We start from the raw sequence: 26,247 nt of genomic DNA, 5'->3' as shown, positions 1-26,247 counted from the left end.
GATTGGCTGGTTGAGTGGGCTGAGCTGAATAGATTGTCCGGACTGGCCATGACGGATGTGGTAACTCATTTGTGGCCGAAAAGGCCCAAGCCGAAGAGTTATTTTGGCTTGTTGCAGCAATTCCTTGGGGCAGTGCCGCATATTAAGGCGATGAAGCGGTCGGCGTGCATAGAAGGTGCGCGGATGGCTCTCGCCCGTGATAAAACATACTGGGCGGAGATGGATGCCACCGCTGTTGCATCCCGGGGTTCGGACAAAAGCTGATTCCCCACCGAGCATTACTTTGAGGAAGTCCTGCAGGGCGCTCGTATAATAGAGTCGCAGTGCTCAAAAGATGTTATGTTTGAATGATATGTATGATTTCTAAGATCATGTTTATAATGCAATGACTTTTTATACTTGTGTTTTCAAGTATTGAACTATCTCCTGTGCGGCCGTATATACATGTATAATCTGAAAGATGGCAATCTTTGGCTTCAGCCCCCACGCACATGGTGCGGGGGTATTTGCAAAAAGAAAAACGCTTTTTCACACTTAATCCAACGTCTTGGTCCTTTTAAGGAGGTGATAGCATAGCAAACTAGGCAACCGGACTATGATGCTTTATCACTTTCACTTAGCCATAGGAGCTCGAAGGTGGGGCTACTATATAGCCCCTGATGGCACCGCGCTTCTCCAAACTTGGGGCGCGTATGTGCCTGACCGGGAAGCGGTCCTTTGTCAAAGCGAAGGAATTCTAAACATTCCAATGGTCGATCGAGTGGTTGACCAGTCTCTCGCTATATCATGACAGTCAGTTTTCGGCTTTCTCTACTGAGGTGCTCTCCCGGCCGAACCGGGGCACAATCGCAGTAGTTCTCCTGGTGCCGCGTTAGCCGATGATACAGAACGTAAGGCAGCAAAACACAGGAGCCGGGCAAACCCAACATTTGACCAAAGACATGATTCGGAGCTGATGCATATAAGGCCTAACTCGAGACGCCGAACACTCCCTAAGGTGTTCGGTCTTTATGATATCGGCCAGAATAAAGCCCTAAGCCCCTAGTGTCCAGGTATAGGCGGGAACTTCTAACGCGGCCGATGCCAAAACGCCAGCCTCCTCCTCGGCTCTGGTAAGAAACCGGGGGATGTGTATCAACAAGAGACAGTGAGAAAGGTTTACGCAGGGTCTTAATCTGAAAAGAATCCTTGCAACGGGTCCCTACTGCACGTTTGCGCCTGTGTCTCCGTTGTGTTGTATCCTGGACGGGTGTAGCACGTGCTTCATATGTAAAGGAGAAGGACTTAGTTTCTAAGAAATATCATGCAAAAAGTGTATCAAAATAAAGTATAATTTGGAAGATGAAGAAAGTTGAGCTTTATTGGCTTTCATCATTTATGCGCGCGGCTCCCTAAAAAAAGGGGTATGCGGCTGGGAAGCCCCTTGTTAAGTTATGCCGGACTCGTCTAACCATGTCCGAGGTCTAAATGACCTGTTTTTAGGGGCTTTGACCTGCAAGGTCGGAATAATGTGTGGCTGTCTAGGCAGCCGCACATTCTCCGTGGTCGAGAGACACCTGGAGTTTTAAGAATATGCCACGTGGACCGGGAATTTTTAAGGTAAGAGACGCGTAATGTGGTATTGCATTAAAGCGCGCGAAAGCTGCACGCCCAAGTAGTGCTTAAGGGCTACTGCTAAATGGGGCGATGGAGGGTGAGCTTTTTCGCGACAGAGGTTGTCGGATGAACCGAACACGACCCCTAGTGGTACAGAGCCTGTAAAATTGGCTAAAAAGGCCTGGCGTCACTCCTTTGAAGGAAGTGCTGCTATAGTGAATTTTGGTGGGTTCTATCCCCAGTCTGCGGACGGTGTCCTGGTATAGCAGGGGCCGCGTTGTGTGTTATCACGTGAAGTGAGTTCACTATTTTGACTTCTAATGGGAAAGTCTTTTGGTTTCCGGAGCGCTGCTTTTGGGTTTCGTCACTTTCACTTGGTGTGTCAAGCCCTTTGTGTTCGGCGTTAAGTCGGCCGGACTGCTTGAAGACCCAACAATCTCTGTGGGTATGGTTTGCAGGCCTCCCGGAGGTACCGTGTATTTGACACAGTCTATCTAGAATCTTGTTAAGGTTGGATAGCTCGTCACTATTATCCTTTAAGGGCAGTGTTTTGTTGTTCGGCCGAGAGCTTTTGAATCCGGCGTGGACCGCCGTACTATTTGGTCCATTCTCCTTGTTCCGACACTAATCTTTTTTGCGTCATGATTTCCCATTTCCATCCCTGATTTCGGATGTACTCGGGTCGCTGGTGCTGCATCTCGCCAACCAGCTGTCTTCCCCCGCGCAAAAGCGGGTCATGAGACTTGTTAGTGCGGCCATTGTTCTTGGTTTTTCCTGGCCGAGGTGTCTGGCGAGCCATTCATCTCGGACATTGTGTTTGAAGGCTGCTAAGGCTTCAGCGTCCGGACAGTCGACTATTTGGTTCTTTTTAGTGAGGAACCTGTTCCAGAATTTGCATGCTGATTCTCCGGACTGTTGAGTTATGTGACTTAAATCAGCTACATCCGGAGGCCGGGCATAAGTCCCCTAAAAATTTGCTCGAAACGCATCCTCAAGCTCTTCCCAACTCCCAATCGTATTTTCTGGGAGGCCTTTAAGCCAATGCCGGGCCGGCCCTTTGAGCTTGAGGGGAAGGTATTTTATGGCATGGAGATTGTCTCCTCTTGCCATCTGTATGTGTAGGATATAATCCTCAATCCAGACTCCGGGGTCTGTTGTTCCGTCGTATGACTCTATGTTTATGGGTTTAAATCCCGCTGGAAATTCATGATCCAGTACCTTGTCGGTAAAACATAGTGGGTGTGCGGCGCCCCTGTATTTGGGTGTGTCGTTGTCTTCGAATGCTCGGCTGGTTTTGTTACTTCCTGGAGTCTTCTTTTTTGGCCCATAGATAGACCTGGCCGGGTTATCCTTTTTCTGAAGATCTTTATGCTGATCAAATGTTGGCTTGTGTGTGGCGGCCCGTGTTGCTCTTGGCCTGTCGTCTGGTCGTCTATCCGGCCAGGCTGCCCCTTTCTTTTTTGACTGCGGGGGCTCGAAGGCCTCCTCGTCAAATTTGGGCAACAACTTGCGCTTCGGGTAGCTCTTTTGTCTAGTGACTAGTGCCATATTTATCTGCGGTGTTGAGTACTTTGCTCCGTCTCATTCTGAGTGTGTCTTCCGCTGTTTTGAGCTTCCGCTTTTGCTTCTTCAAACTTCTTGCAGTGGCGACGAGCCTGTTATGGAGATTCATATGCTCTGGTGATGTGAGATCATCTTCGCCGGGGATGGGTTGCTTGTCCGGTTCATGTCCGGCTGGCTGCTTGTTGGCGTGTGCGTCGTCCACTGCTTCACCCTGCTCTAGGGCCGGGTCCATATGGGTACCGTTTTTGTCGATGCCGGTCTTCGGGCGGCGCTTGTGTCGCCGCTTTGTTTGTCTGTTGGGGGAGTTGTCCTTCGCCACGTTCCGTTTTTCCTCATTGTCGCTTCCTTTTGGTGTGTCCACCATGTATATGTTGTGGGATGGGGTGGCTTTCCACTGCCCGGTGGGTGCTGGTTCTTGGTCGTCTCCGGCATCGTCGTCCATACCGTCGATGTCCTCAGAGTCGTAATCTAGCATGTCGGTTAGATCGCCGACAGTGGCTACCAAGTGGGTGGTGGGTGGGCTCTGAATTTCTTCGTCGTCCGCATCACAACCGTCCTGGCCGCAGTCCGGCCAGGCCTCTCCTGATAACGAGAGGTACTTTAGCGAACTCAAGATGTCGCCAAAAGGTGAGTGTTGAAAGATGTCCGCCGCGGTGAACTCCATGATCGGCGCCCAATCGGATTCGACCGGAGGGGGCGCGGGAGGTCCGGAGTCCGGCAAGGAGTCCGGCACCTCGGAGTCACGAGCTTCATGGGGGACAAGATCGGTGTTCGACTCTATCGCCATAGAGGTTGCAGCCCCCGAGGTGGTGTCTAGGCATCCATCCTCGATCTGCGGAGCTAGCTCCGAATTGAAGATCGGAGTGGTTTCGAGTGCGGCCTCCAGGGTACTGTCCGGCGGCAGGGCTAAATCATGCCCTACGTGACAGTGCGGCATGCTCGGCTGTGGTTTGAATCCGTCGAAGATCAAGTCCCCGCGGATGTCAGCCGTGAAGTCCAAACTTCCAAATCTGACCTGACGGCCCGGGGCGTAACTTTCGATCTGCTCTAGATGGCCAAGAGAATTGGCCTGCAGTGCAAAGCCGCCGAATACGAAGATCTGTCCAGGGAGGAAGCTCTCACCCTGGACTGCGTCATTGATGATGATCGAAGAAGCCATCGAGCCTATCGGTGACGACACAGAGGAACTCTCAATGAAAGCACAAATGTCGGTGTCAAAACCGGCGGATCTCGGGTAGGGGGTCCCGAACTGTGCGTCTAGGCGGATGGTAACAGGAGACGAGGGACACGATGTTTTTACCCAGGTTCGGGCCCTCTTGATGGAGGTAAAACCCTACGTCCTTCTTGATTAAAATTGATGATGTGGGTTACAAGAGTAGATCTACCACGAGATCAAGGAGGCTAAACCCTAGAAGCTAGCCTATGGCATGATTGGTCTTCGTCCTATGGACTAAAGCCATCTGGTTTATATAGACACCGGAGAGGGCTAGGGTTACACAGAGTCGGTTACAATGGTAGGAGATCTACATATCCGTATCGCCAAGCTTGCCTTCCACGCCAAGGAAAGTCCCATCCGGACACGGGACGAAGTCTTCAATCTTGTATCTTCATAGTCTTGGAGTCCGGCCGATGATGATAGTTCGGCTATCCGGACACCCCCTAGTCCGGGACTCCCTCAGTCTGATTCGCAGAGGGCCGTCTTGCTTCGTAGAGAGTTCGAAAGTCGTGGCGGGAGACCAGGCGGCGTGCCTGATATGCTTCCCCGTGGCCGCCCGCCGCGGTCCTATCGCGTGGTGCCACGCGGCGAGGATAGTCTGTCTACCCACGCGCGCGACGGGACGGGCCGTCAGGCGGGGCCCGCCACTATCGTGCCTCGGCACATGAACGGATCCGTTGCGGCCATGCGGACGGTTGGGTTTCCCACGTCGTTATTGCACGCAGTAACTTCGTGGGGTAAATCGTGGGGGGCGTGGGGTCCTGCACGCAGTTAATCCCACACCCGCCCCATCGGCTTCTCAGCCCTCAAGGCTATAAGTAGGCGGGAGAGAGTGGAGCAGCGAACACGCGCGCCCATCTTCCCTGCTCCCCCGCCTCCTCTTGCCTCCTTTCCTTCCTCTAGTCGCCGTCGAGCAAAAACACACCACACCACAGCGATGAGTTCTTCCTCCGCCGCCGCGGCTCCCGCCGTGCGCTCCGGCGTGTGGGACGGCTCGGAGGTGGACGATGAGCACATCGAGTTCCTCCGCCGGACGCGCCGCCTCCCCGGTGCAGACCTCGTGCGCGCCCGTGCCGCGTCGGAGGGGGAGATTCTGCCGGCACCGGAGGAGGGCGAGCGGGTCATCTTCCGCTCGCACCTCATGCGCGGCCTAGGGCTGCCGGCGATCGGCTTCTTCCGTTCCTTCCTGGAGTTCCATGGGCTCCAGCCGCACCACCTCACCCCAAACATGGTGGTGCTGCTGTCCGCCTTCGCCACTCTGTGCGAAGGCTTCCTTGGCGTCCTCCCCACCACCGAGTTTTGGGGAGAATTCTTCTCGTCCAAGCTCGGCACGCACGTCGCTGGCGTGCCGGCTCAATGCGGCGCCTTCATCGCGATGCGGCGGTCGACGGCCGACAATCCCTGCCCCGCCATCGCGCTGATCAAATCGGTGAATATGTGGCAGCGGTCGTACTTCTATGTGAAGAGTGTTTCCCCCGACGGGGACTAGGTCAATCTGCCACCTTATGAAGCCTGCCCGCCGGCTGGGAGGTTCCCCAGCTGGTCTAATCGGGCCAAGACACTGACTCCCGCTGGAGCCGCCCCCGTGGCGCGGCTCCGAGTTCTGACGCAGTCGGAGGGCCTCATTGGGGCCGACTTGCTAGCCGCCTTCGTGGTGCATCGAGTCCTCCCTCTTCAAGGCCGGCCTCATCTGATCAGTCAGATGAGCGACCACCGAGACCCGAGTCGGATGTGCACCAGGGAAATGCGCCGCGCAGAGGTGGCAAACATGGTGAACCACATCGTGAACTGCGAGCTCGGGGAGGACTGGCAATTCGGCAAGGAGCCGTATTCGCGTGCCAACCCCCCTCCAGTGGTAAGTCGCATCTCTTTATCTATTTGTCTTCTTCATAGCCGACTCCGACTTCTGACTTTCATTGGTTTCTTTGAACTAGGACCCCCTCATGCAGCCCGCGGCCGGCGTCACGAGGCCGCCCCACGAGTTCGTCCCCGCTCAAGCGGAGAGCGACGTTGACGACCCCGACTTGGGGGCGGCGGTGATGGAAGACGATGCCGAAGGCGGTGGAGGAGGAGCGGGAGGTGGCCTCAGGCCCTCGGCCACCTTCGCCGACTGGCCTGATGACGACGCCGAAGGGGAAGTCGTCCCGCGCCACCAGCCAAGGGTCGGCCCATCGGGCGTGGGTTCCTCCGCTGGCCTGGCCGGCCAAGGCGGCTTGAAGAGGCACCAGACTGGGCCGAGTTCGTTCGGCGGCAAGCCGAAGAAACTCAAGGGGGCGGCCGCCGTGACCAGACGGGAGGAGACGGCCGCGAGGGCCAACCGCTTCTGCAAGGAAGTGAAGAGGCCGCCGCTAGTCTCTGCGTGAGTGTTTCCTCCTTTGTCCTTATATTTCCTCGGTGAATCTCGTCCGAGTTTCTCTTTTTCTTTTCTCTTTCTTGCTTCAGGGCTCCCCTCACCCTTGAGAGGGTCGCCGTTGCCTCCGTCATGGGGTCGGCGGAGACGTCAGCCACCACTCGGCGGGTTGACCCTGCCGTCGACCTCCGGGAGGCGACAGAGCGAAACGCGCGGGAGAAGCGCTACAAGGAGGAGGCCGCCCGCTTGGAGAAAGTGGAGGCCGAGAAGGCAGCGGCCTCCGCCCAGAAAAAACTGGAAGAGGCCGAAGCCGCCGCAACAGCAAGGCGGCAAGCCGAGGAGGCCGCTCACCGCCAATCGGCGCTGCTCGTCATCCCGCTGTCCTCGGCGCCGCCGCCCCCGGAGTTCACGGGGCAGACTGGGGAAACCGGCGCCGAGAACCACGTCGTGGAGAAGGAAAGCGGCGAGGCCTCTATGCCGGACACGCTCGTGCTGCCACCGCCGCCTCCTCCGCCGTCTGGGAGAGCGCACGGCAAACAGCCGGCAGGCCCGCCGGTGCCGCCGACTACGGATGAGTCCGAGGCGAGGCTGCTTCTCCAAGTCGCCTCGCCAGCGCAGCGTTGTCTTGAGAGGGCGACCTCGGCGCCGCGACCCTGGGAGACTGGCGCCGCCAGCTCGGCAATCCCAGACGCCGAGGCGACGAGCGTCGCGCCCGTTGGGTGGTTGCGCGGAGGCGGCACAGGGCCGCTGAACCAAGCGCTCCTAGACGTCCAGGCGAAGCTGCGAGCTGAAGGCGACACCCTTCAAAACTGCACCAAGGTGCATCTGGCCGCGCGAATGGCCGTCCGGGTATGTCTCTATCTTTTGATTCTTGTTTTTCTCTGTGGGGGCGTGCCAGCGCACCCACTGGGTGTACTCCCCGAGTTTCGGGCCGGCTGCTGAGCAGGCGGTTCGGAACTCCCTCTGGCAAGTTCCAAATATTAACTTTGTCTGAAATGCTTTATTGCAGGAGTATCACAACCTTCGTGCTACCGCCTTCAACCGAAATGTTGAGGAGCTAGGCAGGCGGACTGCTGACTTGTCGGAGAGCCGGGGTGAGTCCTTCTTCTTTTTCGTGGGGGCGCGCTGGCGCACCCGCGGGCTGTAGTCCCCGAGATTCGGGCCGACTGCTGAGCAGTCGGGTCGGATCTTCTCAGCAACTTTCTTTGTTGATGACTCATCGTTTTTCGTCTTTTTCTTCTTCAGAAGCCAACGCCACCCTTCAGCAGCAGCTGGGCGAGGCCAACACCGCCTTGCACACCAAGGAGGAGGAGTGCAGCAAACTCGCCACGGAGCGCGACCTGCTGGCCGTGCAGCTGGCCGAGCAGAAGGAGCTACTCAAGAAGGCGCAGGACGAGGCCGAGAAGAAGGAGGCCGCTCTCCTGGCCGAGTTCGAGAGCGAGCGCTCCTCCTGGACTGACAGGGAGGCGACGCTGACCTCCGGCTTCCATGAGATCGAAGACATCATCGATGATGAGTTTCTTTTCTTCCTTTATTCTTCGAGCTTTCGACTATAGGTCGGGCTGATTTCTAGCTCTTTCGACTCACTTCTTTCTTGTCTTGGCAGACTTCTTCCCTGGCCACTCTCTGGCGGTCACTCAGGCCATCGAGGCTGATCGCGAGATGCAAAGAGCAAGCGGCGCAGAGATCGCCGCCAACGCCCACCGAACCATCGATGAGCAGCTCCTTAGCATCGAGGCCTGTCTTCGTCCTTCCCATCGGCTGATGCACCGGCTTCACCGTGCCAGCGCCCAGGCGGTTGCCGCTCTGTGGCCAGACATGCCGGCCCTGCGCACCGCTAGTCGGACCGCCGACTGGCTGGAGGTCGCAGCTGGCCGTCTTGAGGCTTGGAAGGGTTCCTCGGCCCGGGCCGGAGCACGCCGGGCCTTGGAATTCGTCAAGGCGTGGTATCCAGGGCTGGACCTGGACCGGCTGGCCGCGTTCCGGTCGGAGGCTCAGGCAGAGTTGGTGGCAGTGGAGGGTGCCCTTGTCGAGCGTGCGGCGGCGATTGCCGACTACACGGACACCAGTGTCTTCGTCCCCGAGCGGGCTGCAGGCGGCGAGGAGGTGCCGCCAGAGTGGTTTGGGATGAACCCGGACTTCGTCGAGGACTCGGCGGAGGTGATTGACTCCAACACCAAGGAGGAAGGCGAGGCGGAGGACGAAGGCGACACGGAGGTGCCAGGAGTCGGAGCGGGCGACCAGCCTCAGCTTGACCACCCTCCAGCAATGAGCCGCGTCCAGAGAAGGCGACCGCCGCCGGAGGCGATCAAACCGAGACCGCCCAGCCGGCCGCCCCGGCGCCTGACACCGCCATCTCCTCCGATCCTCCGATCCCGAATGCCGCCTCCTAGGCTGCCGTTTTCGCCTCTGCTTTATCTGTCTTAGCAAACTTTTGGAGAACTTTGTTAAATTCGAACAGTTCCGCCCATGGGGTGTATTTTGAACTTCTACTCAAAGATTCGGCCAAGGGCTTATGTAAATATTAATCCGCGTTCTATCTTTCCTTGCTCATTGCTCTTTAGGCTTTTCCCTTTGCCGCCTTCCCTTAGTCGCCGCCTTGCCAGTCGAACAACTGCTCTGCGGACTGTTGTTGGATCAAATGCTTGGCTACTTTGGGAAGGCAAGTACTCGGCCATTTTAGAGTCTCTTTTAGCAAGTCGGATAGAAAGCGACAAGCCGACTACCCAAGAGTCGGCCATCCTTAATAGAGGCTAATAGAAGCGGCAAGCCGACTACTCATGAGTCGGCTTTTTTGCTTTAGAAATGCTGGAAGCCGTCTTACGCTATGTTCGTGCTTTGGGTCCTTAGCCATTTTTCGCGTGGGCGCCCGTTCTTCCTCACTACTGACCACCAAACAGTCGCTCTGCGAGCTGCGGCTTTGTCAGGAGACGGATTAGGCACCACACACTACTTGTCTGACTGCGGGAAGCTCCTCATAGTGCGAAGCGGCGAGTCCCCGGGCCGACTAGTCGGACCCGGTGCCAAGCGGTATTTAATGAAGAGTAATATACTCAAAGGCATAATTCTTATCATATAGATAACAAAAGAGGGCAGTCCCCGAGCTCGTCTCGGGGGAGCCAAAGTCTTGGTACTTTAATACAAAAGGGGAGCGTGATACATACTGCATCAACTGTAAAATTTTCGGAGAAGATTTGCATTCCATGGGCGTTCTGTCTCTTTGCCGGAGTCGTCCCTCTTGCGCGCTCGGGGCTTCTGGGCGTCGATCAGGTAGTAGGATTCGTTTCCCAGCACCTTGCTGATGATGAAGGGGCCTTCCCAAGGCGCCGACAACTTGTGCTGGCCGGCTGTTCGTTGGATTAGTCGGAGCACAAGGTTGCCCTCTTGGAAAGATCTTGGCCTGACCTTCCTGTTGTAGTATCGACGCAGACTCTGCTGGTAGATGCTGGACCGGCTGAGTGTCAACAGCCGGCCCTCTTCCAGCAGATCGACACCGTCTTGACGTGCTTCTTCTGCTTCCTCCTTGGTGTACATAGTGACTCGCGGGGAGTCGAATTCTATATCCGTTGGGATGACGGCTTCGGCACCGTAGACGAGGAAGAAAGGTGTAAACACGGTTGACTTGTTTGGAGCCGTGCGCAGACTCCAGAGGACGGCCGGCAGCTCCTCAAGCCAGCAGTCGGCCGATCGCTCTAGTGGCACGACCAGTCGAGGCTTGATGCCGGATAAGATGAGGCCGTTTGCTCGCTCCACCTGACCGTTTGACTGCGGATGGGCAACGGACGCTAAGTCCAGTCGGATGCCCTGCGTCGCGCAGAAACGGGCCAAGGCGCCCTTGGCAAAATTTGTGTCGTTGTCGGTGATGATGCTGTGCGGGATGCCGTTTCGAGTCGTGATGTCGGCGATGAAAGTTACTGCAGTCGGACCATTCAACTTCTTGATGGGTTTCACTTCTATCCACTTTGTGAACTTGTCCACTTCGACAAGTAGATGAGTCAAGCCACCTCGTGCCGCTTTGAATGGTCCCACCATGTCCAGGCCCCAGACTGCAAAGGGCCAGACGATGGGGATAGTCTTGAGTGCGGAAGCTGGCTGAAGTGGCTTGGAACGGAACATCTGGCACCCCTTGCACTTTTGGACTAATTCCTTGGCCAGAAAAAACCATGCCGGAAGGCTTTGGCGACGAGTGCTCTTGAGGCCGCATGGTGACCGCACTCGCCTTCGTGGACGTCTCTGAGGATTGCTTGGCCTTGTTCTGCCTTGACGCAGCGTTGGTAGACGCTAGTGACGCTACGCCTGACCAGCTCTCTGTTGACTATGGTATAAGCTGCTGCTCGGCGTTGCACTTGCCAAGCCAAGATTTCATCGGTTGGCAGCTCTCTGTTTACTAGGAACTTGAGGATAGGCTGGGACCATGAGGGTGCTGCTATTTCTTAAATTGCTACTAGTGCGACTTGGACAAAGGCGGCTGGGCTGGGAGGTGGCGGGTTGGAGTCCGCAGCTGCTTGCTGACTTGACGAAGTCCCCGGGCCGGCCGGAGCAGTCCCTGGGCTGGGCTCTGGAGTCTTCGATCTTGCCACTGCAGTCCCCGGGCCGGGTTCTGAAGTCCCCGGGCCAGCTTCGACTGTGTCTTTCTTGGAGTCGGATCCGACTTCTTCGGGTGGAGCCGGCACAAAGATTGAGTCTGATTCTGGTGACGGCTTGAAAGAAGGCTTGGGGAGGTGCCAAAGGGCGATGCCAGATGGTATTGTTTGGCAAGTGGAGCCGATCCGTGCCAAGGCGTCTGCTTGGTCATTGTCGTTCCTTGGCACGTGAAGGAACTCGCACCCCTCGAAGTATCCGCTGAGTTGCTGCACAAGGAAGCGGTAGCTCGCCATGTTTGCGTCCTTGGCATCCCAATCACCAGACGATTGCTGGACCACCAAATCAGAGTCGCCATAACATAGGATCCGGTGAATGCCGAGTTCTTTAGCAAGCCGGAGCCCGTGGATGAGCGCCTCATACTCGTCCACGTTGTTGGAGGCGGCGAAATGGATCTGGAACGCATATCTGAGCTTGTCACCCTTGGGGGAAGTGAGGACGACGCCGGCTCCCAGGCCGGTGCGCACCTTGGAGCCATCGAAGTGCATCCGCCAATGGGTGGAGTCGGGCGCTGGCGGCAGATACTGGGTCTCGGGCCAATCGACGAGGAAGTCGGCCAGCGCTTGTGACTTGATGGCGGTGCGGGGCTCGTAGTAGATGGTGTAGGGAGCCAAGTCGATGGCCCATTTGGCCACTCGGCCGGAAGCATCTCGGCTTCCGATGATTTCGGCAAGTGGGGCTGTGCAGACCACGGTGATTGGATGCTCTTGGAAGTAAGGCTTCAATTTCTTGGCGGCAAAATGCACGCCATAGCACATCTTATGGTAGTGGGGGTAGTTCTGCTTGGAGGCCGACGGTACCTCGCTCAAGTAATATATCGGTCTCTGGACAGGTAGCGCCTTGCCTTCCTCCTTGCGCTCGACTACAATGACTGTGCTGACTACCCGGCTGGTGGCGGCAATGTATAGGAGCATGGGCTCTTTGGAAGTTGGAGCTGCCAGCACAGGGGGAGTAGTCAACATCTTCTTCAGTTGGAGAAAGGCCTCGTCTGCCTTGGGAGTCCACTTAAAAAAGGTTGTCTTCTTCATGAGCTGGTACAAGGGGAGAGCCTTCTCGCCCAGCCGACTGATGAATCGGCTGATGGACGCCAAACAGCCGGTGAACTTTTGCACATCTAACACTCGTCTGGGTGCTTCCATCCTCTCGATGGCCTTGATTTTCACAGGGTTGCACTCTATGCCGTGTTCGTAGACCAGGAAACCAAGTAGCTGGCCGGCTGGTACTCCGAAGACGCACTTCTCGGGGTTGAGCTTGATCTAGAATCGACGCAGGTTCTCGAAAGTCTCCTTGAGGTCTTCCAACAGAGTCCCACGTTTCTCCGTCTTCACCACCACATCATCTACGTAGACGTGGGCGTTTCTGCCGAGTTGCTTGAGGAGGCACTTCTGCATGCAACGCTGAAACGTGGCGCCGACATTCCTCAAGCTGAACATCATGGTCAGGTAGCAGAAGGCACCAAACGGCGTGATGAAGGCGGTCTTCAGTCAGTCGGCCGGATTCAGTTTGATCTGGTGATATCCAGAGTATGCATTCAAAAAACTAAACAGCTCGCATCCGGCTGTGGAGTCTATCACCTGATCAATTCTCGGCAAAGCAAATGGGTCCTTGGGGCAGGCTTTGTTGAGGCTTGTGTAGTCGATACACATCCGCCACTGCTTATTATTCTTCAGCACCAGTACTGGGTTGCTAGCCACTCTGGGAAAAACACTTCCATGATGAAGCCAGCCGCCGGGAGCCGGGCTATTTCTTCTCCAACGACTCTTCTCTTCTCTTCTGACAGGCGGTGCAAGGGCTGCCTGACGGGTTTCACATCAGACCGGACATGTAACTTGTGCTCGGCGAATTCCGTCCGTACACCAGTTGTCTTTAGGGGACCATGCGAAGATGTGTCGATTCTCACAGAGGAAATCGACAAGCTCGCCTTCCTATTTGCTGTCAAGGTTTGTACCCATGACAGCGTACCTCTCTGGGTGCTCCGGGTCAAAAGGTATCTTCTTTGTTTCTCTGGCCGGCTTGAATGATCCTTCTGCTTCCGACTCCTTGGGGTCGGGCGATAACTCGGGCTGCTTGCCGGCCATCGCCACGACCCGATCAAGAAGTCGTTTCTCAGCCGCGATCACCAAGGACTCGGCCAGCCGACTGCTCTCAGTCGCACAGGCAGACGACTTTCTGTAGTCGTCGGCTACGGTTAGGATTCCCTTGGAACTCGGCATCTTCATCTTGAGGTAGGCATAGTGGGGGACTTCCATGAACTTGGCCAACGCTGGTCGGCCAAGCAACGCATGGTACGGGCTTTCAAGGTCCACCACCTCAAACCAAATTGGCTCTCAGCGGAAATGATCTTTGTCCCCAAAGAGGACGTCCATCAGAATCTTGCCGGTTGGTGAGCAGGAAAGGCCAGGGACAATGCCGTGGAACACAGTCCGGCTGCTTTGAAGCTGCCTTCGCTTGATTCCTAAGTTCTCCATCGTATCTTTGTACAGGATGTTGATACTGTTTCCTGCGTCTATCAGCACTCGCGAGAAGCGAGCGGCCCGCCTATCTGTGGCGAGTGTGGCGCCTAAGACCAAAGCGTAAGAGCCTGGACTCGGCATCACCTCTGGGTGATTGGCTCTCTTCCAACTGATGGGCCTTTCGGACCAGTGCATGAATTCTGGGGAGCCTGACCCGACTGCATTCACTTCTTGCTGCTGTTGGCGCCTGCTGCGCCGATCGTCTGCCACACTGGTGAACACCACATAGGCCCCGTGTTCATCCGGAAACTTGTCTTGTATCGCGCCGACTGGCCTGACAGCCGGCTGCTGGGGCGGTTGTGGCGGAGGCGGCCCAGCAGGCGGGGGAGGGAGTAGGCCGTCTCCCTTGGCGATTCTGCTCAGCCAGTGGCATTTCCGGGTGGTGTGGTTTGACGGGTTCGCGCCGCTGTGGAACTTGTAGGGGCCATCCAGGGTCTGCTCATAGGAGAAAGCCGACAACCAGTTGGACTTGCCGCCCCTCTGCCGCTTCGCCGGAGGCGGTCCCTCCGGCTGCTGGTCTTCGACTGTCGCCACTTGCCGGCTGTTGGAGGCTGGCTGCGTGGCCTTGCGCTTGTGGTCGTTCTGCTGTTGCCGCCGACTGGGGTCCCCAGCCGGAGTTCTTGGAGCCTGAGGAGCGACTTTGCCAGTCGCACTGACTTGAATCTCCGCCTTCATGGAGGAGTCGGCCGTGGCGTACTTGTCTGCCGTGATCAGCAGTTCATCGAGGGTCTCCGGCTCGTCGCAGAGAAGCTTGTGCTTGAGGAGGGTGCCTTCTCTGCACCCGGCAGTAAAGTACTCGATAGCCTGCACCTCGTGCACGCCTTCGCAGGAGTTCCGGAGCTCGCCCCAGCGCGTGAGATAGTTGCGAGTGGATTCGTTGGGGCCTTGCACGCACAAGGAGAGTTGGCGAGGCTTGGGAGGTCGCTTGTACGTGCTAGTGAAGTTGCGGACGAAGGCCTCGGTGAAGTCGACCTAGCTGTTGATGCTGCGAGGCTTTAAACTGTTCAACCATGTCCGGGCCGAGCCCTGGAGCATGAGTGGGACATATCTTACGGCAACACACTTGTTGCCATTCGCTATATTGACGGCGGTGGAGTAATCGATGAGCCAGTCCTCCGGCTTCACGGTGCCGGTATATTTGGGTGTGTCTCGGGGGAGCGTGAACCCTTTGGGGAAGGGCTCAGCTCGGATGTGGGGTCCAAAGCAGGGAGGATCCAACTTGTCTTCTTCTTCCAGCGCCAAGGATCAGTGGAGTCGGTCGATCCGGTGGCGGGCATCGTTCTCTCCGACTCCCTCTCGGCGGCCAAGACGGTCGCCGAGAGTCGGATGTTCCACAGGCGGCGGGGAGACTCACCTTTCTCTGCGAGGAGGGGGAGGCAGATAGTCATCCCGCCTTTCCACCGCTTTGGTGCGGCCGTCTTGGTCGCACTCGATGGTAATACGAGTCCGACTGTGGCTAGCAGCCGGCTCCTTGTCCTTCTTCCCGCGGGCCCCGCCAGTCGGCGTCCGGGACGTCGCGCCTTGGTCTCGGCGGGGCGGCGGGTCGTCGTTTTGTCGCTGCGGCGCCTCTGCGCGGCAGCCGGCTTCGTTCTGCACGGCAGCCGCGTCGAGGAGCTGCTGAACTCGCTCCGTCATCATGCGGCGCTCTTCGCCCTCGAAGTTGTCGAGCTCGTCTGCCGCCGCCTGGGTGGCATGGATGTTCCCCGCAGGCGTGGTATACACAGGGCGATCAGCCCCGAACAGATTGGCGATCGCCGGGCCGCGTTGTCGGACCGCGCCTAGGCGGCTAGGCACAGTCGGAGTCGGCGAGCCGCCCACGGCGCGATCCATCTCGCACTGGTAGGCTTCTGACAAGCGCCTCATGCCTGCCAGCTTCTTAGCACCCTCGATAAGCTGAAGGCGGCGTGCCTCCAGCGTCTCGGCGTCGGCGTCTCCCGGAATCGGCGCAGTGAGGTCTCGCAGAGCCGCGTCAAGCGGGTCGTGCGCTCCCTCACCAGAATGCTCGCCGTGATCGAGGACGAGAACCTCCGCGACGGCGCTCCCGCCTCTCCCCTCGCAAGGGAGCGGCTCGTCGTAGACCACCACGTTGGTAGGAAATGCGTCGAGCGACGCCGTGTCTGAGTCGACCAGCATCGGGTCGGTGGATCCTATGGACTCCAGGTCCGCGGCAGCCTCGCCGGCAACGCGGAGTAGGTCAAGGAGACCCGCGAGGAGGCTCTCGGGGCTTCTCGTGCCTGCGTCGGACGCATGCTCGTCGGAGAGGCGAACCTCACCAATAAGCTCGGTGAGGCTGCTGGCCGCGCAGGCGATATCAGCGCCGCGCAGCGTGTCGGTGCAAACTCCATCTGGCGTGCCGGGCTGGCTGCGCTCGCCAGGGAGGAAAAGGGTTCCCGTCCAGAGCAGGTCTCCGGACGATGGTGCACCTCGCCCCATGGTGGGCGCCAAATGTCGGGGGTTGGGTACGACATATGCCAAAGGATGGGTTATCATGGTGGGAGCGAGTAGAACGTCGCCGGTGCCCGGAAGCGGGATGAGGCGAAGACATGCACACCGGCAGAACTTACCCAGCTTCAGGGCTCTCCGAGGAGATAACACCCCTACTACTGCTCTGCGGGGTCTCCGCATGGTCACTATGGCAAAGTGGTTACAATGGTGCTCCTGGAGCTGTTTCTGGAGGTAGGAGAGGGCGAGGCTAGCTCTCTCCTTCCTGTGATCTAAGGTCTATTCCTATCTGGGTCCGAACCCTTTGCATCAGCTTCCCAGGGGGTTTACATAGGCCTACCCCCCAGGGGTACAAGTGTAATCCGGCTGGGCGCGGGTCCCAGCCGTCTGTCTCTCAGGCCGTCGTCCTCTCTGCCGACTACTGGGGCCTGCCAACTGGCGGGCCCCGCGGACAGGCCTGATACTGTAGCGGTACTCTGGATGGTGCTGGCTTGGTCATGTAGTCATGGCAACAGCGCCGCCGTCTGGCGTGCGTTCACTATCGCCATTCCCCATCTTGTCTGGTTAATGGCGGGTGGGGCCCGTGGGAGAGGGGTCGGCCGACTCCAGGGGGCCGACTCCCATGGTCCGTCTCCAGGGCGCTCGTGCCGTCTTCTGTCTACCCACTGACAGGCGGCCCCGCCGTCCTTGGGCCGTACAGGCAAGCGTCATGGGCACAGTGCGCCGCCCACTGTGGCTGAGGTCAGGGCAGGCATGGCAACAGTGCCGCGCCTCGCCGGAGATCTTCAGCGATACGGCTTACTGTAGCCATGCCGGCCCCTTGTAAGCAGGGGGGACGGCCATGCCGTGGCCGTACCCCGCCTCGCCCTTCCAGACGAGGGTGGAGTCGCGGGCCGACTCTCCATAGCCGGCCTCCCTGGAAGTCGCCGGCCATGAGTCGGCATATCTTGGAGTCGCCGTCTGGGACTCGGCTTATCTTGGAGTCGCCGTCTGGGACTTGGCATGTCTTGGATTCGCCATCTAGGACTCAGCTTGAGTCCCAATGTCTTGAAAGGTTATGGGGATCGGGTCAGCCTACCCGTGGCCCATTACTCCGACAATCTGGCAGATCCCTTTACAAAAGGGCTATCATGTGTTGTGATAGATAGTGCATCGAGGAAGATTGGTGTAACCCAACCTATGTATTAAGAGATCCCGTGAAGTAGGACCTGGAAAAACAAGCCAGTGGTGAACTGGGGAGAGTAACAACACTAACCCACTCCGCTGGAGATGCAATACTCTTGATACTGTATGGTAGGATGACTACTGTCTTAATGTGTTCCAAAGCTTATGTAAGCAAGATGCTACCCTTTTGGAGGAACACACCTATGTGAGACCGACTGCTGGTCACAGTGTATGAGATTGGGGTGATCTCTAGTAAGCTCATGAATATACCAAGAGTGTGAATTATATGCTCCACCCGAGGGGTCAGCCTTCGGCAGCCTAGTACTAGTAAGACATGTGGTTAAGCTTCTTTACACCAAACTGACATTTCAAGGCATAGTTCATTGTTCACGTGTGAAGGAGTGTAGCTAGCTCTAGGTGAAGCTCAACCTTAACATGTCTTCACTGAAACACTAGTATATCAAAACAACAATTGGAACAGAGGACACAATGGGCCCTCGAGATCTGGTGGGGGATTGCTGAAATTTGGGATGGGCTTTAGGCCCATATAGCAATTTCTAAAATTCTCTAAGGGCCCATGTGGGTCTATTGGCACTAGGTGTAGTGGGAAGTTTAGTCCCACCCCGAAAGTGGAAGAGGAGTTGGACCTGCTTATAAGGGTTTCTCTTCTATATGCTATTGAAGCTTGAGAAGAGAAGAGGCTCTCACGCACTCCTCCTCTACTGCCCGCCTCGCCACGCCACGCCTCGTCACGATGCGCCGTGGGTTGTGAGAATGAGCCGAGCCGAGCTCACACCTACGCGATTATTTTTGCCAATCACTAACGAAGAGTTTTTGATAGATGGGCCACGATTTGAGACGTCGGATCGTGGGCTATCATGGACTCAAACGTGGGTCGAGCCCACGTCTATCCATGCAGCTACGCCTATATAAGTGTGCGGTGTCTCCTAACCCTAGCCTCTACGAACAAATCACATCTGCTCTCACGCGAACCGCCCACATCGTTCCTTTGTTGTTGCCGCCGCCGATGACTCCATCCCGTCCGCCGCGTACACGGTTGACAGGAGAGCAGGTCTCTGAAACCCCGTCTCTCCGGTTCCTGTACGGGAGAAAGGTGAACAGGTTTTTGGGAAGCGACTACGCGACTGCTCGCCTCTGATCCACTACTTCCTCTACTCCCGCGTCGTCTTCGTCATCACCATGTCTACCGACGCCGAACGTGCCGCTGTCGAGAAGACCGAGGCCGACAAGAAGGCTGCCGAGGAAGCCGCTGCTGCTGTCACCGCTGCCGCGACTTCTGCCTGGCCTACTGGAGGGTATAACACGTTTATCCCGCTCCTGTTTACTTTCGTATTAGCAGTACTAGCAGTATGTGTAGATTTATCTACTGTTTGCTTAGTACGTGCATGTTTAGATCAGAGTCAGTATGTCGACAATGTAGTCAATGCCATGCTACTGATTTATCTATGGATTAAATTGGTCAAAAAATTACCTATTTACTCAGCAATGTGGATAGGGACGAATATATGCGAGGGTCGGGATAGGCCATAGTGGGTCAGATCCGACGTGGCAGACGCGTCCGGGCGTCCTCATATTCCGCATATGGTCAGCTTAGATCGAGCGGGCGGTTGGGTGACCTTTTTCGGTCCGTACAGACCGCCCCCGCCTTTGCAGTGGATATGAGGTGTCTAGTTATAGACTGTCTTAGGCCCACAAACCTATCATGTGGTGGTCTATAGAAATGAGATATACCCGTAATTTTCAGCATAAAAGATACTCGTCTAATCTAGAGAAATGATATTGATCATTTCTCGCGTCAAACTTGTTTTTATCATACTCGCACGATGTAGAGAAATGGCATCGATCATTTCTCAGGTTAACTTGTTTTATCTTCGAAAGAAGTAGTCCGCAAAAGCGATAGTAATAAGGCAGCGGGCAAAACTTTCGAAGATGGATTAAATAGCACTGATCTTTAACCAAATGGATAAGTATATTTTTCGTCCCTCAACTCTCTCAAAAGTATATAAATAGTCCCATAACTTCAAAACCAATAAAACTTAGTCCTTCAACTTTTCAAACCGGATATTTTTGGAGTCGAGGCATCATTTATATACTTTCGAGAGAGTTGAGGGACGAAAAATATACTTATCCCTTAACCAAAAGGTCAAAACAGTGGTTAGAGTTATGGAGCGGAGATTCCAGGGCCACATGACATGAGCAACTCAAACATCTTCAATGCAAAAAAGAAAAAAAGATCAGGTTCTTTTGAGTTTTTCTAGTATTTTTTTGTTTTCTAATACTAGTAAATGTGCACGTGCAACGCACGTTATATCTGAGGATTTTTTTTCTTTAGGACGCGCATATTCAATCGAAACAAACTAAATCCTCTCTTAAATCTGATCACAACTCACGTGTTGAATTACAGAAAATTCAGTACACAATGGGTAATTGAGCGTACACAAAAAGTCCAGTCACATATCTCTCGTAATGCTACTCCTTTAATTCTTCTATCGAAAAAACTACCATATGCCCTAGGATAACCACAATAGCTTGTACCTTTCACCTGACATGATTCTTAGTTGGTTGTGCCTCCTCTAATTCTTTGAAAGATACAAAAAAAGACAATGTCATGTATAAAGCTAGAATAATTAGACAATGAAGTTGTGCGAACTAAAAGCTATCTAACTTGATTACAACTCAAAACTACTCCCTCCGTTCCTAAACATAAGTCTTCTTAGAAATTTTAATATGCACTACATACGGATGTATATAGACTTATTTTAGAGTGTAGATTCACTCATTTTGCTCCGTATGTAGTCCATATATGAATCTCTAAAAAGACTTATATTTAGGAATGGAGGGAGTAAAGATTTGCAGGTTAAGAATGATCCTGATGACATATGATGGCCGCACCTTGAAATTAAATATTTGAATTAGAACATGCATTTGGAAAACAAAGAACTACTACACTGGAACATGCATTTATAAAAATACAATGATGCATCTGAAGAAAGAAATACTACTATACTGGGAATGCACTTGGAAAAATCAGTGCAACTTGCTTATCACGTGTAGAAGATGTGAATTTTAACAAGCAAGATATGAGCAATAGCTTGAGCCTGGTCTCGACAAGTTAGACAAAGCCACAGATGCACTCTTCTTTCTCAGCGCCTCATTGTCGCCAACATCTGAATGATTGCCTTGATACTTTGGCAAAGCCACTGCAATCTATAAAATAAATCCCATGATGATCACACAAACAAGTTTGCTCTTTATAAGCATTGAGTTTTGGACAGTCTCAAGAATAGAGAACACTACAAAGAGCTATTTTTGTCATGGATAATCAATTACATAGGCACTAATGAACTGCTGCATGCACACAGTCAGTTTCAGTGATAGTACAAAACAAAAACGAAGGTGAATAAACATGCACATGGGCGCTTTGAAGGTAAGGGAAGCAATAACATCACCCAGTGCAGACAGTGACTTGTCGATGAACTCTGCCTCCTTAGACCTCTCTCCTTCTAATTCAGTTTTGGGCAACGGTCACTTCCAGCATAGTCAAAGAACCATATGTGGGTTCTACTCCTTTGCCCAGTAAGCAAATGCCCACTCATGATGGTGACCCTAATCAAGATGCAAGTGAAACAGAAGTTCGGATGTCATTATCCCATTGCTAAAATATGCTCATTACTATGTCAAGTATGCTAAATTAAATAGAATTAGTTCAGTAACACTTCTTGATTAAATCAACCAATGTATAGAGCCAACTTTCAGTTTCTGCGAGACACCTCTTGTACATCATAAACACTTTGCTCTATGTCCAACATTATTATGAAGTCAGGATAAATGAGGAGATGTACCTATTTTATGTTTGTTCAGAGTTGTCATCAAGAAGGACCCCAATTTTTCAATATCAACTTCGAAGATACTCGCACCAAATGTTTTTGTAGAACAGATGAGCTTCTCTTCTCTAACATCATGAACCATTCTCCGAGAGCCCTATAACTCAGCTATTATCTGGAACAACTTCCATAGTGAACATTTTCACTGTTCCAGTTTGCCCACATTGAAACCATACATCACTGACCTCACGATTGACAGATTCTTAGCAAATACAACATCTGAATAAAACATATAGAACAGAACCAATTAAATTCAACATCATCCAGCAATATTAGCATATTTAAAATATATTGAGAACAGGAATACATATGCTTATTATCGTGTTGAAAGACTGTCCAATTCATGAATTTGTACGTCACAACGTTTGGAAGAAAACTTAAATGATTGCCCTATTCATAAATTTTCATGAATGCAGGAGCGGTAAAATTCAATTTGCAAGAAGCTTTACAAAATGCAGATTTTGATGTTCCACACACCATCTGTTGTATTATTTTCTCATCCAAATTTCATACCATGCAATAAATAGGAGATAGAAGAATATAAGGAACATGCTTAGGCCTGCCTCTGTCATTCCCTCTCTGCCACTTCCCTTCTGTTGTACTCCTGCTAGTGTTATGCAACATATAAGAACAATCTGCAGGGTGGAAGAACAGAATTACAGACGGGAAATAAAGTTTGATGCAAATATTTTAAAACTGCAAACATTATACAAAGGTCAAGCTCTCTAATATTTTTTAGGGAAGAAATCACTCTTTTTCGGACGAGTGATGTGAGAGACGCATCAAACAAGGGTTTTACGTCAAGTTTGGACTAAAAAGTAAGTTTTTAGATATTTATACTATTATTAAACACGGATCTGTGGGGATGATCCGTTCTATTTCCAGCTCTGAAATGCGTCTTCCAAAAAAAATCGCGCGCTAAAATGAGGGCCATTGAATCGGCACTCTCTTGTCTCCCATTCTCCCTTCAAGCCTTGTGTCTTCTCCAGCAGAATCATATGCTGATCTGCATATCTACCACCGCCACATACACATACTGAACATTCAGATTAAGCTCAAGTTCCACTCATCACTCTTTTCGTAAAAGACAAAACGATCTGTTGTTCTAGGTTGCTTGCTATAGACAGAGGGGCAATATAAAGCTTTGTTTAGTTTAGGCACTTGCAGATAGCATGTAAATCTAGGAAGTGTCCTTACTTTACACTACACATGTTTTTTTAGAAAAGATGCTACATTTAGCAAGATGTTAAGTAAGATGAAGATCCACACCATGGACGGGTAGATTGCTGCACAAAAGCACCCGAGGGGCAAGAATGTGTACGAACCTGAAGTCCTGAATAACTCACGAAATTTATTTTGTTACCATCTACCGCTTCAGCCTAAGATCAACACAAGTTTACTCTTCGGATAGTTCAGACAACTGACAAGTTGGTCGCTCTACTGGTGCCCGGCCAACAAGAACCCTACACATTCTAAATGTCATCGCAATCATAAGGCCAACACATCTGTTCATAAATTTTCCAGTTCTATGTATAATCTGGACATACCATTTGCAGTGGTGCCGAAGCTTTCCTGGCAGATTTGACAATTAGCTTCACCAATCAGGTTCTTCATATAACTGAAGAGAAAAAAAGGCCAGTCACAATGTTGAATGGATAGATAATCATCTAGTATCAATATCAACCAATTAACAGGACCAAAGAAACAGTAAGCAAACACTACAAAGTGGTCTTGATATATGAATAAAGTTCTGTACGTTACAGTAAATTACCATATATGAATAAGATTGGTCGTAAGTAATTGGACGCTGCTATGAGATGCTAATATTAAAAACATTAACCCTGATATTTACTGGGAATATGGAGTATCATGTCGCTCCTATGCTTCATCTGCTTGCTTCTCAAACAGATTGGAAGAATCAAATCACCTTCATCAGAATGGTACCCAATGGTTGAAACGACATATCAGTGTACAATTTCTGCCTTCAGAGAAATATTATCGAACACATACCTAGGGCGGCAGGGCTGGCTGGGAGGTGGGACAGATGCGTAGTGCGGCTAGTCGTCGATATGGTCGGGAAGGTCCGACGGAGCTCTGCTCGTCCTGCAGCGCGGAACGAGAGAGGGAGATATATTAGTGAGGAGATGGAGAGAGAAGGAGTTGGTGGGCGCTGAGCGCAGCTTACCGGCAGAGGAGGTCGGCGGCGGCTTGCTGTACGGCGGGCGACGACCAGAGGACGGGTCAACTCGCGGTGATGGGGAAGGAAGCACGCGGGAGGAGGGGATCAGGGGAAGGAAGGTGGGGCTGCGCAAGTTGCTGCGGGTCTGGAAATATGGAAATCAATCTGGAAATATGTGAATTGCCGGCGGGTTTGCAGGGATTGGGGACGCGGAGCGAGGATTGGCAGACTACCGCGTCTGTTTTGGCAGAACATCTGATCTGAGACGTTGATCTCGGTGACAGACTATTGATGCATTATGAATGGTAGGATGTATTTAAGTTAATTTGATCCAAGGGTCCTGGTAATCCTGTGTATAGTTTACTGTGTGGCTTTAGGGGAATTGATGTTTGCTTTTTTAATAGTAGTATAGATATAGATATAAATTACGATTTATGGGCAGAGCAGATGAGTTCGGGAGCCTTTTGCCGTTCTGAAGAAATCCTCGGAGTCCTTTAATCGAGCCTTTTCTAGTCGGACCCGTCAATTTCGATCCCGGACTTCAGGTGATGGATCAAATTATTGGACGCACGATGCCAATTACTAGCAAGCACTGTAGGGTAACAGCCTTCAACCACCTGTTGTCAGTTGGAAATGTAACAGCCGCCGTTCATTACGATTATGTAAAGCAGCTAGTCAGCAACCCCATCGATATGCAGGGAGCAGTTGATTAAGTTATCAGCGGCCACAGTCATTTGGCAGCCGACCGTACCGACGACAGCCTCAGTTAATCACGGAGGTACCGTGGCTTTTGTGCCTCCACCGGATAAGGACGTGATCGAATCCATTGTCCTAGTGGCAGGAGTAGAATAGTGAGATAGTGGCTGTTTGGTTTCTTGCCACACCTTGCCACATTTTGCTACACCTAACCTTAGGCAAGTTTGACCAAGTTAGATAAGTGTTTAGTTCTAGCCACATCTAAGGCAAAGATTTTTTTTATTAGCAGTGAGCCCCACATGTCATAGAACAAAGGGGCTGTTTGGTGCTAGGCCTAGCATTGTCACATTTTGCCACACATTTCTGTCAAGCTTGCCTAAGGTTAGTTCATCAAAATGAGAGCCACAAGTTGGCAAGCCTAATGGAATCTTGCCATGTGGGACTCAAGTGGGGCTTGCCTAATATGTGGCTTGAACCAAACACTCACCTAATTTGGTCAAACTTGCCTAACTTTAGATTAGCAATCTTTGACAAAGTTAGTCACAAATCAAACAGGCCCTTAGTCTCGTATGGTCTTGTGTCATGCATGGGAAAACGCGAGTGGCTAGTGCGATGATATATATCAGTTGGAGTGGCCGTGGTGAGTGATAGTGGTCTTCACAGGGCAATTTAATTAAGAGAAGAGATGGATCCGATGCGTTCTTTAGAGCATCTCTAGCATACCTCGTATAATGCCCCGACCCGCAAAATAACCGTCAAAATACGTGTTCATATGAAAAAAAGCCGTCCGATCAGACACCATAGACGCGGCGGACCAGTAAATTTTTTTTTGAGGGGTGCGTAACACATACCCGTCAAAACTGTAAATATAAGGATTTCGGAGCCAACATGAGGCGGCCTTGTATACGCAAAAGACCGTTGGCGGGAGTTTAACTGTCATCGGAACCTTCATGGCTCACAACCGTCCGCCCGTCCCCGACGTCGGCCGCCTGCCCCAGCAGCCACGCTCGCCTGCTGCCGGTCCCTGGACGCCGATCGTGCCCGCCGGCCATCCGTCCTAACCGCTGCGCTCGCCCACTGGTCGTCCGCCCCAGCCGCCGCGTCGATTCGAAGCCGGCCGTCTCGGACGGAGCTAGCTAGCTCAATCGATTCGAACGGAGCTAGCTAGCTAGTTGAATCGATTCGATCCATTCGAAAAGCTAGCTAGCTAGGTCGATGCATGCACGCCTTGTCCGTGACTCGCGGCGGGCAGATGCGGTCCTAGGGCGCCAGCTCACGGCGGCGGTGCCCGGGACTGCGGCAAAGAGCGGATGGTCGACGGGGGATGGGCCAGCCGGAGGGGTAGACGATGGGTGGCGGCGACGGGCAGAAGGGGCAGTGGCGGGTCGGGCCTCGAGCAGTCCGTGCGTGAGGACGAAGAAGAGAAATAAATATGAAAAAAGTGGGTCCCATGCCTGTTTACAGGTTGATTTACAGTTTCTATTCTGCCGCGCCTGTTTTCGACCCTTATCCGAGATATGCCGTGAACTGTAAACGCAATTTTATAGTTCGCGATATAAGGGGTCTGCTAGAGATGCCCTTAGAGCATCTCTAACTGATTCCCAATGAAGCTATAGAGGAGGATATATAAATCTGGTTTTCCTCCTCCGACTCGGAACTAACCGAACCCTAAAAATCTTTAGTGGAGAAATTGTTTTACTCTCGATTTGGTATATACAATTTCTCCTACATATATGGAGGCATTACTGCGGTGGTAGCGGGTAATGGAATTCTTCTTTGGGATCTATGACCTGGTCGAGCAAAAATCCCGCTATTTCTTCTTGAATTGCTCATACGCGATCCCCTGGTAGGACCTTCTCCCGCACGTCCTTGAACTTTAAAGAAGGAGATCAAATATGCATGTATTAGTTGTGTGTATATATATTAGATATCGATAATGATGTAAAATTTGTGAATAGTGCTCCGGCAAACGTACCCATTGC

At 53.0% G+C, this 26,247-nt stretch overlaps 1 long non-coding RNA gene across 2 annotated transcripts; it reads right to left on the bottom strand.

Moving 5' to 3' along the window:
• Positions 1 to 20,735: 20,735 nt before the first annotated feature.
• On the bottom strand, positions 20,736 to 23,743 carry LOC123098673 (uncharacterized). Of its 2 annotated transcripts, XR_006447961.1 has the most exons (5): positions 23,576 to 23,743; positions 23,401 to 23,493; positions 22,938 to 23,008; positions 21,904 to 22,025; positions 20,736 to 21,112 (listed from the first exon to the last, which is right to left on the bottom strand). It is a non-coding gene; the product is annotated as an uncharacterized lncRNA (long non-coding RNA). The 2 variants fall into 2 exon arrangements; XR_006447962.1 differs by lacking the exons at positions 23,401 to 23,493; positions 23,576 to 23,743 and adding an exon at positions 23,243 to 23,312.
• Positions 23,744 to 26,247: the final 2,504 nt, after the last annotated feature.

Source organism: Triticum aestivum, chromosome 1B (assembly GCF_018294505.1).
Source record: "Triticum aestivum cultivar Chinese Spring chromosome 1B, IWGSC CS RefSeq v2.1, whole genome shotgun sequence".
Taxonomy (NCBI): domain Eukaryota; kingdom Viridiplantae; phylum Streptophyta; class Magnoliopsida; order Poales; family Poaceae; genus Triticum; species Triticum aestivum.
This window is presented reverse-complemented; position numbering and strand designations above follow the sequence as displayed.